Genomic DNA, 17939 nt, shown 5'->3' with positions numbered 1-17939 from the left:
ATTTCACAAGTGGTATTTTCTACCCAAAATCCATAAGTCACAATGCCGACCCCCTGGCCGCCCGATTGTGGCGGGGATCGGCTCTGTGACCGAGCCTCTTTCTCAGTATATTGATTGGATGCGGAGACCTTTGCTACAATCAGTTCCAACTTATCTTTAAGATACTAATCATTTGCTACAACACCGCTCTGATTTTTGTTGGTAGCCAGGCTTCCACCTTGCTTCAATTGATGTTGAGAGCCTGTACACCTGCAGCCCTCAGGATGCAGGTGTACATGCCATCAGGGAGTTTCTCGTTCATACAGAAAATTCCTCTGATCAAAATGACTTCATCTGTGAGTCCCTATGGCTGGACCTCAATAATAACACCTTTACATATAATAACACTTGGTATAGACAGATAGGAGGCACAGCCATGGGGACTCCAGTCTCTTGCACTTACGCAAATCTCTCTCTCTCCACTTTGGAAAGAAGATTCATATTCTCCAGCAAAAACCCTTTTTGCAGTAACATAAAACTGCTATTACGCTACGTGGACGATATTCTGGACATTTGGGACAGAGATGAGTACTTGTTCAAAGATTTCGTTGCCAATTTAAATCTAATGATATGAACATGTTCTTCACCTCCGTCTATGGGGACCATGAAATCGATATTCTAGATGTTAAGATCCAGGTTTTGAATGATGCATTAGTCACCTCCAGATTCAAAAAGCCCACTGCGAAAAATACATACATACAAAAATACACACATACAGTTCAGCAATTTATAACTTGTAGGACCACTTATGTGGTCTATACTTTAGTATGCCCCTGTGGGTTCGTTTATGCGGGCAAAACTATTAGGAGCCTGTTCATACAGGTTAGAGAGCGCCTATGTTCCATACATACTGGAAAGGGTGCTCCCAGGCTCATTGCTCACATGAACGAGGCACACGGGGGCGATGGATCTCTACTTAAAGGGGTATTCCGCCCCTACACATCTTATCCCCTATCCAAAGGATAGGGGATAAGATGTTAGATCGTCGCAGTCCCACTGCTGGGGACCACGGGGATCGCTGCTGCAGCACCCCGCTATCATTACTGCGCAGAGCGAGATCGCTCTGCATGTAATGACGGGCAATACAGGGGCCGGAGCATCGTTACATCACGGCTCCGCCCCTCGTGACATCACGGCCCGCCCCCGTCAATACAAGTCTATGGGAAGGGGGCGTGGCGGTCGTCACGCCCCCTGCCATAGACTTGCATTAAGGGGACGGGCCGTGATGTCATGAGGGTGGAGCCATGACGTCATGCTGCTCCGGCCCCTGTATCGCCCGTCATTACGCACAGAGCGAACTCGCTCTGTGCAGTAATGATGGCCAGGTGCCGCAGCGGCGATCCCCGGGGTCCCCCAGCAGCGGGACCGCGACGATCTAACATCTTATCCCCTATCCTTTGGATAGGAGATAAGATGCCAGGGGCGGAATACCCCTTTAAGTTTGCAGGTCTGGAAAAAAAAATCGAATGTCCCATAAATGGAGGTGATCGTCATAAGATTTTATTGCAATGCAAGGCACGTTGGATCCTCAGACTGGAGGCTTTGGGACCAACCGGTCTGAATGATCGCAACGACCTAAGCTCATTTTTGTAATTTGGTTTTAACTGTGATCTGTACTGCTGCTTGCATTTGTTTAGGCTGCACCAAGGTAACTCCCATGATTGCCTATTTAATACGCACCTGTGAGCGGCGGCACAGATCAGCAGCCCGAGGAAGTGCTTTTAGGGCGCAGGAAACAGTCTGTCGCTACGAGGCTGCTCCTCTGCGTCTGCCCGCTATACCTGACTTTTATGGATTTTGAATAAAGATTTTGTCTGGCAATATGAATGAGTGCATCATCTTTCTTTCTTTTTCACTGTACCAGTCATTGCCTATTTAGGAGTGCACCCTCAGAATAGCCCCACTGGTTTATGTGCTGGTTTATGCTGTCCGTGACGGGACACTAGGTGGATTGCAGTGCCGGAAATACCTTCTCTTTGCTTGTGCACATTAGTACCTCTGCACGTTTGTGTTATTAATGCTTAGGTTGTAAGCCAATTTAGTTACATTGTAATCATTTAAATTTGATATCAGGCTAAATCTGTCAGTAATACCGATACCATTTGGATTGTCACTCCAGATTCTCCATTACAAAACTTCTCTGATCAGTTTAATGTATCACTGAGACAGATCCTCATGATCAAACAAAATGTTTAAAATATAACCTTTAATGTACTAATATAAAATCACAAAAAAATCTTGATAATCCTAATGCAAAAACAAAAAATATTAATAAATAAAGTGCTAGGGAGCCCAAAGGTGTGTCATTCCAATCCTCATTGTATAGCGATAGATAGCAAGGCCTCTTAACTCTAGATAAAATAGTTAGGAGATGGTAGGGCTAATCCTAAGCTATAAAATGAGTAGATTGTTATATAGTAATGAGGCAACTAGTAAGAAGGATGGAGGGGTATGAGCCCACTAACTGCAAAAAAACTCACACACAAACCAAAACAAATTCCCAATGCCAATGCGTTTCACCTGTCAAATTATTACATGACCTGTAGAAGTTACATCGCAGCAGGTCATCGTCTATCGGCATCCACCACCTGATGTCCCAGCACTGTATTTCATGGGGGTGTTAAGTATTTATGCTGTTGGGGTGCCATTACACTCCATCAGCTTTTTGTTTCTTTACTAAATATGCTGTTATTTGCTGGCTACTATGCCGTGTGCATGTACTGAGACTATCTGTGTTTTTCAAGGCAACTAGCTGTCTTAGTCTTGATATTGTGCTGGAGTAAGTCTATGCATACAGATATATCCTTTAATTTATTGCTGGATATATCATTTATTGTGCATCTTATCACTTGTATGCATTGTGGAAATGAGATATGACCAATAATATATACTATGCACTCTGAATCTTTACTGCCATTCGGTATGGTTTATCTTTTTCTGCATATGTCTCGCTAAGCTAGCATTTACTTGTTTTATCCGCTATCCCCCATTTGGGGTAATTCATACAAGAGGGCTTTTACTATCTATTGTTATAGCATCCTATATATGCTGCTGTCTTAGTGTGCTCTCTGGATATTACCAATGTACCACACCTATCCTGTTTTAGGTCATTATTTTTCCCTGATGATCCTGTAATAATTTGACAGGTGAAACGCGTTGGCATTGGGAATTTGTTTTGGTTTGTGTGTGAGGTTTTTTTTGCACTATTTTGGCCAACATTTTTTGGAGCCCCAGGGTATGTTATTCAATCCCTCTCTATTATTCTGTGTATTTTGTGGTTTTCTCCCTCACTTAGTAAGTGTAGGGTTTGTCACCGTGGTTGAGGCCACCCTGTTAAGGAGGTGGGTCCCTCAAAAGGCTGGGAAAGATGGATGGGTATCTTTATCATTAGTGGGCACATACCCCTCCATCCTGCTTACTAATTGCCTCATTACTATATAACAATCTACTCATTTTATAGCTTAGGATTATCCCTACCATCTCCTAGCTATTTTATCTAGAGTTAAGAGGCCTTGCTATCTATCTCTATACAATGAGGATTGGAATGACACACCTTTGGGCTCCCTAGCACTTTATTTATTAATATTTCTTTGTTTTTGCATTAGAATTATCAAGATTTTTTTGTGATTTTATATTAGTACATTAAAAAGTTATGTTTTAAACATTTTGTTTGATTATGAGGATCTGTCTCGGTGATACTTTCTGTTAATATCCTTATGACTTCCATCAGTATGTAACTATAGGACCACATTATTTGTTGGTGGCCTCTAGGTCGGTGATTACTCTGATCAGTTTAATGAATGATGAAAAAAACTATGTATATATAGGATTAACAAACAAATAAATCTTTAAAATGTTAATGTTCAGCAGCAATCTCATTCTGCCCGAAGAAAGACCAATATACTGCCCAGAGGCTATAACAATGTTTACGGTATTACACAATATTGGTTGAAAAAAAAAAATGGTCTGGCAGTGGCTGAAGTGTCCTATTTAAAGAAACGTCTGTGTACGTAACCAAAAGAGGAAAGCTAATTTTAGTTTTTAATTTCAACCTTGTAGAGCTTCTGTTGCCCTCTACCTTCGTGGCTATGCTGCATTGTACGACCTTCAGAGCATAACCCCCCATTGTTTAGTAGGCACCACCCCTGGTTTCATTCAAGCTTAACACTGTTTAATTTTTGTATCTGTATTATGGCAGCAATTCCCAGCCCAATTGAGGGTCTAATCACCTGAAATGATAAATGCAAGAGTTAGTGCATTTGACCACTGTGGCCAGTGACTGTCTGCCGATTAGTGTAACATTACCAGGGCACTTCTGCCGGGGACAGTAGAGTTGTTGCAGCACTGGATAAGGAGTTATCTGAGGGTTTCTTCATTTTTTTTTTTTCCCTTTTTAATTTTTTTAAAATTTTTTCAGTCTTTAAAAGCTAAAACTCTTTAGAATCAGTTTGATCCCTTTTCAGACAGTGATATTCCGAGACTGCACTGCTTAAAGTATCTCTACTGCTGTGATAGAAACTGATAGAAACTATTTTTTGAGTCCTTGTCTGTTGTGTTAGTGGTTTAGATGATAAATTGCTACATTATTAGGAAAATGGGCACATGTCCGATAAGAGCTATGTCTTATACTGCCTGTCAGAAAGTATGGCTTAAAACAGGGATTGCTGACAGTAAGGCTAAAGTGTAGGCTTGGCCATGCTGATTAATGTTGCAGGAAGCGAAACACTGAAATATAAACCTATTGCTACTGGATGCTCCAAGCAAAAACACCACATAAATCATGCCGCAATAGGAAATGATACAGGAAATAATTATTCCAGACATTGTTGTTCTGTTTAAGGGTACATTCACATACATTATCTACTAAATATTTTCTGATTAGTTTGTTGGGGCGATTAGTTTGTTGGGGCGATTAGTTTGTTGGGGCAGCCAGTTTTAGGAAGAGTCCTAGTTGTTCCAAATTTTTTCCATTCAAAGGAAAACGGTCACCCGTTCACCAGCACTATAACCCGAAACACCAGGTTATAGTGCGGGTGAACAGGAGACCGATGCGGGGTCTCGGACTAATATACCTACCTACAGTCCGGAGCCCCGACCCTCCAAAGGTCCCTCTCTTCCAGCGCTGACTTGCGCTTTAAGGTGGGCCCGCCGGCTAGATTTAAATATTCATAAGCGCGGGTCATGTGAGCGCTCAGTAGGCACGAGCGCTCACCTGACCAGCACTTATGAACATTTAAATCCAGCCGGCAGGCCAGCCTCAAAGCGCAAGTCAGCGCTGGAAGAGGGGGAACTTTGGAGGATCGAGGCTCCGGACTACAGGTAGGTAAAACAGTCTGAGACCCTGCATCGGTCTCCTGTTCACCTGCACTATAACCCGGTGTATCAGGTTATAGTGCAAGTGAAAGGGTGACCTTTTTCCTTTAAGAATTATTGAGACCACTGTGCTCTTGACAACTTTAAGTGCAACATGTAGTACCCTTTTTCATATCTGTGCTGCTACACAATCCTGTCTCTGCCCTCTACAGGCAATTCCTTCTACCTCATGGCTTGATTTTGCTCTTATGTGCAGCTGTGAGACCTTATATAGAAAGAGGATTATATTTCTAAATCCTGTCCAGACAACAGAATTTACCACAGGTGGACTCCGACTAAGATGCAAAAACATTGCAAAGATGATTAAAAAAATTAGAAAGCAGGGATGTGGAAATCCTATAGCCCGACGCCCAGGACAAGTAGTTTTGGGTACCGAGCAGGTAAATTGTTTATAGATTTAGCCCTGTATCGGGCTAGCAGGGACAGACCGACGTCCCCCTTATTTTTCTTTAATGTCGGTGTGAGGCGCAGGAGCGGATACAAGTCTGCACCTCACACCGGCACTCAGAGTATATGGAGGGGGCGGCGGGGGCCTCCAGCTGACTGCAGAGCCCCCTTATCTCCCCTCCCGGAGGATGCAGCTCTACACAAGAACACACAGCAGGGTGAGGAGAGGACGTAAGACAGCTCGGTGCACAGCTCCCCCCTCCCCCGCACACAGCTCTATCGCTCTATCCCTCCCCCTCCCCTGTCTTCACAGGATCTAATCCCTCACGGGGAGGCTGCATGTTTGCACGGGGAAAACACAGAGCGGGGGAGGGGAGAGGAGAGGATGTCTGGTGTGAGGGGAGATTTATAACCCATTTAACCTCACACTGTCCAAGACTACAGCTCTGATGTCCACTCATGGCGGCTCAGGTGAGGAGGCAGAGAATGCAGGCGGCGGCAGGAAGGGTGATTGTATATGTAGGGTGTGAGTGTGTGTGTGATGTGTATGTAATGTATAATGTGTGTATGATGTCTGTGTGTGATGTGTATGTAATGTATAATGTGCGTATGATGTCTGTGTGTGATGTGTATGTAATGTATAATGTGTGTATGATGTCTGTGTGTGATGTGTATGTAATGTATAATGTGTGTATGATGTCTGTGTGTGATGTGTATGTAATGTATAATGTGTGTATGATGTCTATGTATGATGTGTGTATGTAATGTATAATGTGTGTATGATGTCTGTCTATGTGTGATGTGTATGTAATGTATAATGTGTGTATGATGTCTGTCTATGTGTGATGTGTATGTAATGTATAATGTGTGTATGATGTCTATGTGTGATGTGTATATAATGTATAATGCGTGTATGATGTCTGTGTGTGATGTGTATGCAATGTATAATGCGTGTATGATGTCTATGTGTGATGTGTATGCAATGTATAATGTGTGTATGATGTCTATGTGTGATGTGTATGTAATGTATAATGTGTATGATGTCTGTGTGATGTGTATGTAGTGTATGATGTCTGTCTATGTGTGATGTGTGTGTAATGTATAATGTGTATGATGTCTGTGTGATGTGTATGTAGTGTATGATGTCTGTCTATGTGTGATGTGTGTGTAATGTATAATGTGTGTATGATGTCTGTCTAAGTTTGTGTGCATGCATGTGATGTATGATGTGGGGGGGGCAGCGGTGGGTTTATGTATGATGTGTGCATATGGTGTGAGTGTGTGTGATGTGTATGTAATGTATAATGTGTGTATGATGTCTGTCTATGTGTGATGTGTATGTAATGTATAATGTGTGTATGATGTCTGTCTATGTGTGATGTGTATGTAATGTATGATGTGTGTATGATGTCTGTCTAAGTGTGATGTGAATATGTTTATGATGTGGGGGGGCAGCGGCGGGTGTATGTATGGTGTGAGTGTGTGTGTATGTATGTAATGTATGATGTGGGGGGGGGGGGGGCACTGCCGCCGCCGCCAGTTGTGCCATCTAATTTTATTTTTAGTGGCTTCTGGTCACCCGCACTGAATTGCACCCCCAGAATCCCGCCCCCTTCATACTCGCCCGACGTCCAAGAGCCCCACGGATGCACACAAACACACCCGAACCAAAACTACAACTCCCAGCATGTTAGACAATAACCTAATCTGTAGAACCATAAAGTGTAACATGCTGGGAGTTGTAGTTCTGGTTCGGTTCAGCTGCAGAGCCATAGGCTGCATCAGGGCATGCTGGGTGTTGTAGTTACTAACTGCAATTCCCAGTATTCCCTGACATAGACTATGGCTCTGCAGCTGACACAAACCAAAACTACAACTCCCAGCAGGTTACACAATAACCTTAACTTTACTACTATACAGTGCAACATGCTGCAACACCCACACAACCATAGGCTGTATCAGGGCATGCTGGGAGTTGTAGTTATCTACTAACTAAATGCAACTTCCAGCACTTTCTGGCACAAAATGCAGCACATAAACTGGAGAAGCAGAACCCCCCCCCCCCCCCCTCCCCCAGTAACATAAGTCCCTATTGAGACTGAAAAATAGTGATTAAAATATTGTAAAAAGTGCGTATACATGTGAATAAGCCCCTTTCCTAATAAAAGTTTCCAATTTTCTTTAAATAAAAATAATGTACAAAAATAAACATAAGTGGTATCGCTGCATGTGGAAATGTCCAGACTATTAAAATATAATGTTAATTAAACCGTACGGTGAACGCTGTAAATGTAAAAGAATAGTCCAGAATTGCTCATTTTTGGTCACTTCATATGAGAAATTTTTTATGGTGATCAAAAAGTTACATCTGGACTTTTCTGGGCTTGTCTGGGGTGTAAGAGGATCTACAGCTCTCCCGCCGCTAATAGCCTGGCATGCTGCGATCACCGGGGCCGCTATTAAACCCTTAGATCACCACTGTTAAAGTTGACAGCAGTGTCTAAAGGATCTTATATCCATCCCTGGTGGTCTAGTGGGGGGATCAGACTATTTTGGTCAAAATTATTTTATCTACCAGGACAAGTGGATTTTCTTGAGGGACAAGTAGATTGTGTTCCACTTTAGTCTCTTGGACAAGTATTTTTTTTTTTTATTTCCACACCCCTGGAAAGCCCCAGAGGTAAAATTTCATTTTGTGCTAATAGTTATAAAATTATATGTCCAATTTCACATGATGGGGGAACATGGATTTTTTATTCATCGCAAGGATGCAACATACCAAAATATGAAAAAAGTGAAAGGGTTTGCAAAGTTTCCAAATTAATTGTAATAAATGTCTTGAATTAGGATTATATAGGATTAATACATACACATTGTTATAAAGTATATATTGTTTATAGCAAGATTACTGGAACAGGTAATAAAACCAGCCCTGAAAATTATTTAAAGACTTCCGAACATTCCCTACCATTCCTCAGGTGACTGACGTTAAACTCAAGATTATCAATCATCAGTCTCCTACGCAGTCAAGTTCACAGCCAACAAGCAAGTCTGGGCCACTCCATAGCATGCAAATCAGGGGGTGTGGATCCATGGGAACTGTATGAAGATACTCTCCACTGTCTGTTTAGCTTCCTCCCTTAAATAAAAATGCCAAAGAATGGCTCAAAATTCACTGGAACTTTGTTATTATGTTAAAGCTTGTTTAGCTAAGGGGGTATCACAAGCACAAATCCATATCCAATATAGGTCTTGGCAATATACCATCAGAACAAATCAACACAAATGTCACAAAAGGTGTTGCACATGCTGGACAAAAAGACCATTTTTGTTAGACATAAGAGAGTAGAGCATCCATGGTCTAATTCAGTGTTTCCCAATAAGTGGCTCTCCAGCTGTTGTAAAACCACTACTTTCATCAGCTGGAGAGCCACACTTGTCTATCCAAATGGAACTAAAAAATGGTCTTGGTCATATGACATTCCATCAACCATTTATTATGTAACAAACTGAGAAACTATGTGATACACTATGACTCCACAGATCCCAGAAATGCTTAATTTTCCATCGCTCTGTTGGTTATTTTGAGGGGCACTAATCATAAAGTGTAGTTGTACTGTTAGTGCGTCATACTGACATCTTTATTTAATAGGTGTGTCATATAGACTGATTTACTTGTGCAGTTACATCATGGTGTTATCACATCTCACCTGTTTACAACAGAGCTTAAGTTTAATGTATACAGTATAGATATTAAACAAGCTGGAAGTACATACAGAAATGATCACTGCTTTCACTTTCTCACCTCTAATAAAAACCTGAGGGCAGGAATATGATTAGGTACCATCTCCATTGTTCCTGTGCTTTAGCTTCTTATACAGTATCTCACATAAGTGAGTGTACCCATCACATTCTTAGAAATATTTTATATCTTTTTATGTGAACACCCTGCTCTGGACTGATGAGGGGCAACAAACCCCAAACAGCTGTCTGCAGATGGGTTCTCTTTCCTCCTGGAGGGAATTTTGGTTTGGCATGAATTTGGTCCAATTTGAACATGTCCACTTTAGGATAGGAGATAAGATTAAAAGTACCAGCGTTCCCCTTTAAACTACCATGAAATTACAATGAAGTATTCAATACATCCTATAGTGTCCAAAGTTGAGGCATTTACTTCACCCCCAAAATTGTTTTCTAGCTTGGGATTCCTTAAACTGTAAAGATAAGACTGAAAACACGCTATGGGTTGTGCACAGGGGTTGATGTGACTGCCAGAAACATATATGGGAAATAACTGTATAGATTGGAGGGTAGCTAGACAAATAGAAATTTGGGGGTGGATGTCAAGTTGGCTTTTGTTATAGCTTTAATTTGGATACTCATTATAACAGACTATTGCCCTTCTAATTTTTAATCCATTCCTCTAGTTCCAGGTGCTTATCTCTTTTGGACTATTAGGGTGCGTTCCCACAGGGCGTATAAGCAGCGTATTACACGCTGCACAAAATTGTTCACTATACACACAGGGCTTTCCGGCGGCAGCCCTACGTGTGTAGTGAGTTTTGGAGGCGGAGCAGTGTGCCGGCGTGACTGTGACACACGGCTCCGCCTCCAAAACTCACTACACGCTTAGGGCTGCCACCGGAAAGCCCTGTGTGTATAGTGAGCAAGGAATTTCGCAGCGCATTTCCCGCTGCTGACGTAAATTTTGTGCAGCGTGAAATACGCTGCGTATACGCCCTGTGGGAATGCACCCTTAAACATCATTGTGTTGCCACTTTTTCTGCAGAAGCTAAAAACCATGGTGAAAATAAGTGGAATGCTAATTTTTTTTTTTCACTACATGAAGTTTTGGGAATCCCACCCACATGTATTGTACCATAAACTGGCATGGATATTCAATGCAGAATCTTCACCAAAAATAGCAATGTCTGAAAAAAGTAAGTAGTAAGTAAAGGAATTAGCAGGTCATTGGCTGCTCCACAGATATATATCTATATTTTATACACACAATAAACTATAATACACCAAAAACATTGTAATGAATAATCTGTAAAGAACATATATCATTAAAGGGGCTTTCTGGGACTTAACAATTGATGGCCTATCCACATGACAGGCCATCAATCTGTGGTTGGTGGGGTGCTGACATCCGCACACAGTGTATGGGGCTGGAAGCCCTGAGCCATTCATTGTATAGTGGTGGTGCCGGGTAACTGCAGCTCAGTTCCAGTAAGGGTGAAAGGGAGCTGAACTGCAGTTACCTGTTGCCACCACTATACAATGAATGGCGAAAGGCTTTCTGCCACATTGACTGTGTAGTGAAAGTGCTAAACATCAATGGGGTTACCACTGTATGACAATGTTGAATATAAAGGTTTGAATGACTGCTGCGAACATTGTACAATATTTTTTTCTGATGACAGAACATCTGTTACAGAACAGAAGCAGGTAGTGGAAAATGTGCACATTGGCTATGATCTAAGAATCTACTTTTATCAGTTCACATTAAAATGATAACATAAGACAGAGGGCATTGTGGGTGGTCAATGGATAAATGACTGTATGTTGTAAAGTTAGTGCCACAAAAAAGATAAGATATAGGCTCCACATAATTCTTGAATTAGTTGTGAAAAAAATAAGAAAAAAAGGGCACCATGAAAAAAACAAAAAACTTTTTTTTACGAACAACAAAGCCTGCTATCATGTGAAAAAAAGACTGATGTTCCTCTGCTTTGGAGCTAGCACAGAAACTTCTTGGAATTAACCAGACTATGTCTGGCAACTTTCCATGACCCAACGTCACAAATGACTTCACAGAACATAGTGTTCTTGGCACTAGTGCAACTATGTGCTCGAACCTCGAGCGAGAGTACTATATTTTCATATCAATAACTAAGAAAAAACAAATACAAAACAAAAAAAAAGAAGCAACCCAAAATGAGCAGAAACACACATGTACATGGACCCAATTATTTGTCTATTGTTTCTTCTGAACACAGAAGGTACAGAAGGAGTTAACCTGCATGAACAGAACTGGGAATACAATTTGAAGGTAGGAATGCAACTCCCCCTCCTTCTCTAACACACACACACCCATTCCCTGATCCTCCTGTAACCTCCCACGTTAAACCTGGAAAATTCCAGCACACCTTGCAGATACACAGAGAGAGACAGAGCTATCTTCCGTCAGAAATAAAGCACTGACTCACTTCCGGGCCCTAAAGTTGCAGCCAAGGAATATGCAGAGAACGAGGCTGTCACGCTATCTTTCACAGGCAGAATAAACTCTCCCACATGCTGACTTGGATCACATATCTACAGCTAATTTTTGATAAAAATCAAAAGGTGGTTGTAAGGAATCTCTGTTTTGCAGGCAAAATGTGCTAAAAATAAAGAACAGCCTTCATGTTCAACAAACATTCACCTGAGAGTCACAATGAGCACTTGAAAAAAAAGGCATGAGCAGTGCCCATACTGTACAATACCTGTATGTCAGGGTATATGTGGTGTGCTCAGAGATTGCTCATATTAGACACAACACTAATAAAGGCTGTGTAGAGAATGAGGACCTCACCAGTGCAGAATGGTGGTTTTAACCAAAAAGCAGATCTAGAGAAGCACAGACGATGAGGTGATTCAGAACCATGAATTTATATTAGTGCACTAGCAGCGTGTTTCGTCTTTTTAAAGCATCTGCATTGAAATGTGTTGCTATGGCATGAATAAAGATATATGGGTTGTTTGGAAATACTTGATAGTATTTCCCCTTTATAACAAAATAATTCAGGAGTGTAAGGAAAACATTTACAATTTCAAGCGTTAGTTTGTTTTTACATTGAAATACTTTCAATAAAAAAGTAGAAGAGTAGGAAACTGGATAGTCAAATGAGGTAAATACTTGTGGACATTTAGATAATCTGATGTGAAGCTTGGGATGCCTAGGGGGCTTCAGCCTATAGTATAAAATGTTTCTTTGGTGTAAAGGCCATCATTTGTTTTTGTTTTTTGGTATAGAAATGGTGGGGGTGGACCGTGGACCAAGTGATAACATTTAAAGCATTAGTAACTATAAGTGACCAGCATAAACAATTACTGATACACTGTGATAGTATTTATTTTTTTTAAGTAAAAACTCATTATCTATACTAGTTTTTTGTGCTACTGTTTACTTAATTGCCCATATGAACCATATTACTGTGCAGCTTACATACAATGTACTGTAGTAATTTTGTAAATCTCCATTACATGGTCATAACAACTGCAGGAATCTGCTATAACTTATTGGTAAGTACACTGAACAATTTAAAGTGAACCTGCTGGACTGAACATGCTACCCTATCTGCAGCATGTTGTAGAGCAGGAGCTGAACAGACATATATAGTTCTGTGGGAAAATACTGAGTATAACTCGGAATAAGCTGGTTAAAATGAATGCTCTCATTAGACTTAAAGACTTAAGGTACTCCGCTGTTCAGCGTTTGGAACAAAATGTTCCAAATGCTTAGAGCCGGGAGTTCGTGACGTCCCACCCCCCTCCCCTTGACTTGCATTGAGGGGGCAGGCTGTGACGTCATGAGGGGCAGGGCTATGATGTCACGAACGCCCGGCACTGGCTCTAAGCATTTGGAACATTTTGTTCCAAATTCTGAGCAGCGGATTACCCATTTAAAGATCCACTTGGCCATCTCTGGCAACCCCATAAACTTTGAACAGAGCAGCAGGGCACATTTTCGACAACCACTACGGGGGACATTTATTATTGTTGCCTTTGGTAAGCGAGTTCTTAAGTCTTTTTTTTTGTCTTTAGTTTTGCTTATGAGCACATATTTATCATACTAACATAGGGGGAGGGGGAGGTTGATAAATATTAAGCACATGAGGAAAACACAAGTGCTCACTAAAAGGTAGTTTTGCAAGCCAGGTCAGGCCTGGAGTTGACCTGCGACTTTTTGAAGGGGTTTGAGACTTTTTTTCAGCCTACATGCGACAATCGCACATCATAAATTTGCGGTACTGCTAAGTGAAAACTGAAAGTTGCTTAGGTATGTGTGCATTCATGATTTAGAAATACGGTCTCCGTATCCAGTGGGGGATTTAAAAGCTGACCGCTGCCATATCCCAGCCACATCCAATTCATCTGAAAGAGCCAGCCAGAGTCAGATAGTGACTCCAGCCAGCTCATTTTTGCACTGTATCAGTTTTTTTTGCCGGACTAAACACCGCGGCAGACCACAGTTTTCAGTCTGGCAAAAAAAAATGGACACGGAGCAAAAATGAGCTGACTCATTTAAAACGTGATGCAGTGCGGGTCCGGCGGAGATATAGAAGCATCTGGTTTTAAAATGTACCCACAGAATCAGACAGCCGTATTGCTAAAATGTAGTGTGAATGTAGTCTAAGCTTGTTTGCAACTTTATCTTTTACCACAAAAGTCACAAAAAACAGGGCTTAGGTGCACATGCGACTTTTTGTGCGCATGATATAAGCAAAAAAAAAAAAAAAAGTCTCTAGATACCATGAAAAATATCCTCCTATATGAATGGGGGACAAAGAGAGCCTGGTTCTCATGATTGGTGGGTATCCCAGCAGTTGGACCCCCTTTAATCAGACAATTATCACCTATTATGTGGATATGTGGATATTATATATTAGGTGGTAAATTGTGGCTATGGAAAAAGCTGTTTAAGGTTTATAGAAAAACTTTTCACAAAAATCTATAAAATCAATCTGCTTTGTAACTTCTGCTGTGTAATACTCTGCCTAAAATGTAGGACAATATGTTTAACATGACAGATTTGCTTTAGATGCACCTTAAGCAAGAACTCAAAATGATATATAACAAAAAATAAAAAAAAATTAATTAAAGCAAATAATTGCCTTCTTTATGCCTTCAACTATTTCGCCATTGTCTCAGTCTACTAATAGGGCCGAAATTAGTGAAAAAATATAATGATAATGACCAAGTCTGTAAAATCCTAGTTTTTTGCATAAGCAAGAGAGGGACTTTATAATTATGTGCTGACATAGACACATAGGAAGGCACTGAATGTTATTACGTCAGTTGGATAGCTGTTTGTTCCAGGAAGCAATAATAAGAAAAATCTAGGCTAATACAGATTACCAACACATCATTCTAACAGAAAGTCTCACATCAAATCACTTATACAAATGTAGGTCACATGAATAAACAATAGAACAAATCTGAAAGCCATAACTAACACGTAACATAACCTCAGTGACTAAGCTAACCTATAATCTCCCAACCGCAGTGACCATGGACAATATGGAAAATGAAAACACCTGATATTTTAAAGTGGAGGTAATGAATCATAGAGGCAAGGGCCTAAAGAAGTTGCCAACTAAGAGACTTACACAACAACAAACAAATTAACTGGTATGCTGAGGTGTCTCATAGTCTAGTATAAGTTGAAAAAAAAAAAAAAAAGATTTGAGATCATAAACTCAATAGAATTAAACATGACAAGTGTGCATGTTTGGGCTGCTAATTTGTGCAGCGGGTCCTGCTGCACACATGCAGCAAATTATGCATGTGGATTGTGCTGCAGATTTCTTGTCAGTCCTATTCATTGAAAGTGGTAAAGTCTGCAGTGCTGGTGGTGGTCTAGTCAAACGAATTATATATATATTTTTTTTTAAACACGTGTGTCGCTTACCAAGGTGGAACCAGAATACACCACGTGAAAAGGGCAAGACAGTCAACAGGCAAAGATCTGTTGCAAAACCTTGGGTCCTGTAATTCATGTAAATTTTACTTTGACACAACGCCTACCCTAAACACTGCTGCACATCAAGTACGCCCCTTTATGACAAAGGTACTCCCCCTAAGTTACTGACCTCTTTCAGCAGAATAATGAACCCTGTAAAAGTTGTTCAGGCATGGTTTGAGGAATACCACAGTGTTCAGAGGGTGGATTTGGTTTCCAAATTTCTCAATCTGATTTGGTTTCCAAATTTCTCAATCTGATTGGGATGTGCTGGAAAAACAAGTCCAACCCATAGAGGCTCCACATGGAAAATTAAAGGACTTTAATGGTCATCTGCCAACAACTTGTTCCAGATACCACAGGGCACCTCCACAGGTGTTGTAAAGCCAATGCCTTTGCAGGTCAGAGCTGTTTTAATGGCAATATGATATTTTCCCTGAATAGAAAGGGGCTACCAACAGCTTTCTTGGTGTATTGCTCTTTACATGGATAGACATCTGTCTATCCATGTAAAGCCTAATATTGACCACAGACACAAGGTAACTTTGTTACAGCAATCTCCTCTGACATTATCATAAATACACTATGAATAGTCTCGTCTATACCCGGTTAAGATCAATCAACCATGGCTTGCCATTTATTGTGCAGTGATCTTCTGTTTTCTCAGATTTTTAAAGGATAAACGAGACATAACTAACATAATCCAATGACTAGCATTGCTGTATTCCGGTCAGGTGAAATCTGTGGCTTGGTGGTACAGTAAGATTGCTTTCTATACTCTTACAGGAAGCATCTGTGCTCTTTTGTTGGGCAATCTTGTTCTGAACCTGATGTGCGAATTGTTCCTCTTTTCTGCAAGTATTGCTCTAGTAAAAAAAAAAAGGTTTAAAGGCTTTATTCCAAGCAAAATTGGAATCCTTTTTTTTTATTTTATTTTTATAGTACATAGGAGCCAGCATATTAAAGGGGTACTCCGTTGCTAGACATCTTATCCCCTTTGCAGGGGGGACAAGGAGAGGGGATAAGATGTCTGTTCGCGGGGGCCCGGCTGCTGGGACCCCCAGCGATCTCTTTGCAGACCCCCGGCATTCTGAACATTATGCTCAGATCGCTGGGTTTATGTTTATGGGAGGGGGCGTGATGGCTGTACACAAATGTCAAATAAAAATAAATAAAAATCTAAATAGTTCACACATTTTATGATAAAACACACACATTGTGTATTGGTACCATCTTAAAGAGGTTATTATTCACCAAATTCTAAACAAATAATGTTTTATTGGGGTGATCAAAATTGATGACCTATTGTTGGAATAGGCCATCAATAGTAGAGCAGTAGGGGTCCGGCTCTCAGCACCATTTAGAATCAGCTGTTTGAAGGGACCATGGAGTTCAGGACAAGCAATACAAACTTTTGTTTGTTTACATTTGGTTTCACACAGGTTCATACTTGCAAATGCCAAACTTTGCTAATCGGCTATGAATGTTATTGCAAATGTTTCGCATGTGGAGTGGCGTGAACTACCTGGCGACAGCACCGTAAATGTTGACAACTTCTCGGGGCGTGGCTTGACGCGGTGGAAGGTGGCTGCCTGATCCCCTTGATCCAGTTCCCTGAGGCTGTAAATAAGCTTAATTCTGCGGTGACCGCCCACTAACTGATGGGGAGGTCAGCCTGCGGATGTCGGAAGCACCAACTCACCTGCCGACCATCTTCTCCCGTGCCGGGGAGCATCGCCTGCTTTCTCAGGAACGCTCCGGCCTCTGCTCTGGGATCGCCGCCTGCCTCCTTGGGCCCAACCAGAAGCCTGCGCTCCCGCTCAGCCAGTGCAGCCTCTTTGCGGAGTGCTCTGTAGTCTCGCACATCGGGGGGCTCTCCGGCTGCCCGGCGTTCTCTCCTGCCGCAGTGTGCACTGGCCTCTCCGGCGCAGGACTTGCAAGACCGCGGCCGCACACTCTCCCGGCCGCCGCTTTCCAGATCTCCTACAGAGGTCCCCGCTGTACAGGTGGCCTTGCAGACTGCCACACAGGACCTGGACCCTCCGCACTACGGTTAGTGACATTCCCGCACTTCCCTCTGACTGTCTACCCCTGGTGGAGCCTCTGTCCTCGCCCTCAAAGAGTCCCGGGCCCCGCCTACACCCGAGCAGCCATCTTGGGCCTCACTGTTCAAGGCTCACTGCATATCCTAAGGCCCTAGCTCCCCTTACAGCGGTGATAGTGCCACCTGCACTCAACAGGCCTCACCTTCCTGGAACAATGCCATCCCTGAGGACAGGTCTGCTCCCCCTAGCCCCCTGTCTGCTCCTCTGTCTAGTCCTCTAACTGGTGGCCATATTGCTCCCACCTCTACAGTACCCAAGCCCCAAAGGATAATGTCTGGGAGCAAGCACTCTACGGGTACCCCCATACT

General features: G+C 41.9%; 2 protein-coding genes across 11 annotated transcripts in view; one reads left to right on the top strand and one right to left on the bottom strand.

The window, feature by feature from the left end:
* The window catches only part of SPIDR (scaffold protein involved in DNA repair), a 1058688-nt gene that overhangs the window by 880964 nt on the left and 159785 nt on the right, over nucleotides 1-17939 (bottom strand). The window lies entirely within an intron of this gene.
* The window catches only part of LOC130274049 (ethanolaminephosphotransferase 1-like), a 400414-nt gene continuing 394220 nt past the window's right edge, over nucleotides 11746-17939 (top strand). For both annotated transcript variants that reach the window (XM_056521863.1, XM_056521850.1), the window contains exon 1: nucleotides 11746-11854. The gene's annotated coding sequence lies outside the window, so the exon portion shown is untranslated. The remainder of the gene's footprint in view (nucleotides 11855-17939) is intronic.

This window comes from Hyla sarda, chromosome 5, assembly GCF_029499605.1.
Source record: "Hyla sarda isolate aHylSar1 chromosome 5, aHylSar1.hap1, whole genome shotgun sequence".
Lineage (NCBI taxonomy): Eukaryota > Metazoa > Chordata > Amphibia > Anura > Hylidae > Hyla > Hyla sarda.
The sequence above is the reverse complement of the archived record's forward strand: the minus strand, read 5'-3'. Positions and strand labels throughout refer to the sequence as shown.